This window comes from Gavialis gangeticus, unplaced genomic scaffold, assembly GCF_001723915.1.
Source record: "Gavialis gangeticus isolate Ggan-Ray unplaced genomic scaffold, GavGan_comp1, whole genome shotgun sequence".
In the NCBI taxonomy this organism is placed as follows: Eukaryota; Metazoa; Chordata; order Crocodylia; family Gavialidae; genus Gavialis; species Gavialis gangeticus.
The window spans coordinates 152,607,382-152,609,881 of NW_017729022.1; the positions used below are offsets into that span (position 1 = coordinate 152,607,382).

Genomic DNA, 2,500 nt, shown 5'->3' on the forward strand with positions numbered 1-2,500 from the left:
AAAAAAAAAAAAAAAAAAAGAGATGGACATCAGATTCCTTTTTTTCTTAATTAGGAATCCCTACTTTAAATCAAATACATCTTCCACTTCAAATCAATGCAGAACTTCGGGATGCTCAAGGGCTTGAGAAGAGTTTCTTTGGTAGCCTATCTGGAGCAGACCAGTATCTCTGTCTCTCCTGTACCATATTCTTGCTTTTAGAGCTCCTGTGTCTCCCTGCATTTCACCTACCCTTGCAGTGCAACTGAGGGGCTTGCAATTTTGAGAGTAGCATCCTCCCTCCAAAAAACAACTAGGTTTAGGAATAGACAGTTATAATATTCCAATATTTTGGTGGTTTTTTTTCAAGAATGCTTTTATCATTGCTGTGACCTCACCAAGATTTTGTCTTTATTTTTATCTCAAAGTTGACATTTTACAAGTTATTTAGGAACTACTGATAATTTTTATTGACAAAATCTTGAATGGTTAAATAACGACTAGCTTTCACAATTTGCCTCTTATTTATTTCATAATGTAGCTCAGCTACTAAATTTAACTGTGAACTAATGGACTGTCTGTTCTGGGAAATAAATTGTTTTCCACCCTTGCACACAAGGTTTATGAGTGTTTGAATGTAAATATACGAATATAAACATATCACCGCTTGTTGTAATCATGTACATTTTTACTTGAACCTCAATGTGGGTTTGGAAAATGTTTATGAATAGAGCTTGTTTTCATGTAAATGGGATCAAGCAGTACTACTGGTTAGCTATTCAGACAATCAGACAATACCACCCTTGCTGGAAATACTTCAATAAGAATTTATCCATGTACCTAATATTTGAACTCAGCTTTTTTGCTTTATAGTCCCCTGTTCTAATCCCAGATCTTATTGACTGATAATGAACTGTATGACAGTGTTAAAGTAAATGCAATCTATTCTATCTGTTTTTATCACTGCATACTTTAGATTTCACCTGAGGAGCTGAAAGAAAAGAGATTTCTCTTCCTCTTAAATGGCAGCCCAAAAATTCAGAAAGCAAAAACACCACCAGCAGTTCTGAAGGGATTTGTTCTTTTGGGAGAAAAAACTCCTACAAAAATAAAAAGAAGATTCTACTTTGGTAAGTGTATTCTACATTTTTAACCAGCCTGCCAACATATCAGGTAAACTAATGGTTTCTGTTACAGAAACAATTATTTTTAAGAAGAGAGAAGCATTACAGTCATTTTATGCTTATTAAAGTAACATGGATGTGTATTTGCATTTTGGCACTTGGAACAACAAAAATAAAGGTAATTTGTATATAAAAATCTGTTTTAAACTAACCTTCACACAGCTGTATATTAAAAATCTATAAATATTTATATGCTTACCTGCATCTTGCTGCTTCAAATATACAAAAACAGGAGACTGCAAGTGCATTATGTATTTTATCTTTCACATTTAATCTATTGTTTCCTAAAAAAACCCACACTTTTTCTAAACAGGCTGGGTGGAGTATTAAGTTAGAATATTAATGAAAAAACTACTTAAATCTTGCTCTCTGCTATTCTCCCTAGTACAAATAGGATGACATGGTGTGAGTATCAAGAATACAAGAGATGGCAAAGCCAGGTTGTTTTGATATTTGTGTGAAGAACAAATTTAACTCTAAATCTCTTGGCAGGACCTTGCTTCACCCACATAATCTGAAGAACATCCATATGCGAGCCTTGTCTAAGCCTCTGAGAAGACTGCTGCCCTCCTGCTCATGTCCGCCAGCACTCTGATCTGACTTTCATACTTAATCTGATCTAATCCTGTCCAGCATTAACTTCATCTGTGCAATGAAACCTGGAGTATCCATTCTAGTATTTGGTGAGGAAGGCATTTACTAAATTACTTGCTGAAATCATATGGTGTTGTTTAGCTCCTTATTTTAATCAGATGATACATCTCTGAAGCATATTATCAGTGATTAGTTAGAAACCCATCTCTGTCCTTTTTGGGAACAAAGAACTTTTCTGGAATGAAATGCTCATGGAAATGAAGCACTGTTGCATTTAGCACAAGTCAAGAAACAGGCATCAGCAAAGGACAAAAGAAAAATAATACTCTGGCCACTATTAAAAAAAATCAGCAACGTTTCTAAAAAACTAGAATTTGCTTAATCAGCAAAACAAAACAAAAAGACTTTGGTGGTCATATTTTAGAAGAAGCCAAGAAGTGTATTGTTTAAAAAGACAATAGACAGCTTCTTGCTCCCCGCCCTCCTTTTTCTTTTACCTATTTTCATAGTAAGATTCAGAAATCTGCTGAATTCAGCTATCTTGTGCAGGCATTATTTTCAGAATTGGACTCTTACAGCGATTGCATGTATGCCAGCAAAAACATATTTGTGTTATGGCAGTGAAAAGCAAACATAAAATTTAGTGCGGAAAGAAAGGGTTTAAAATAATCTACCTCAAATGTTTTTAATGAAACTTCCACTTACATTTTCTAGCTTGCTTCATCATGTAAGATTTAATATTA

General features: G+C 34.2%; 1 protein-coding gene across 1 annotated transcript in view; it reads right to left on the bottom strand.

Annotated features, from left to right (window-relative positions):
* The window catches only part of CAMKMT (calmodulin-lysine N-methyltransferase), a 514,533-nt gene that overhangs the window by 50,562 nt on the left and 461,471 nt on the right, over positions 1 to 2,500 (bottom strand). The window lies entirely within an intron of this gene.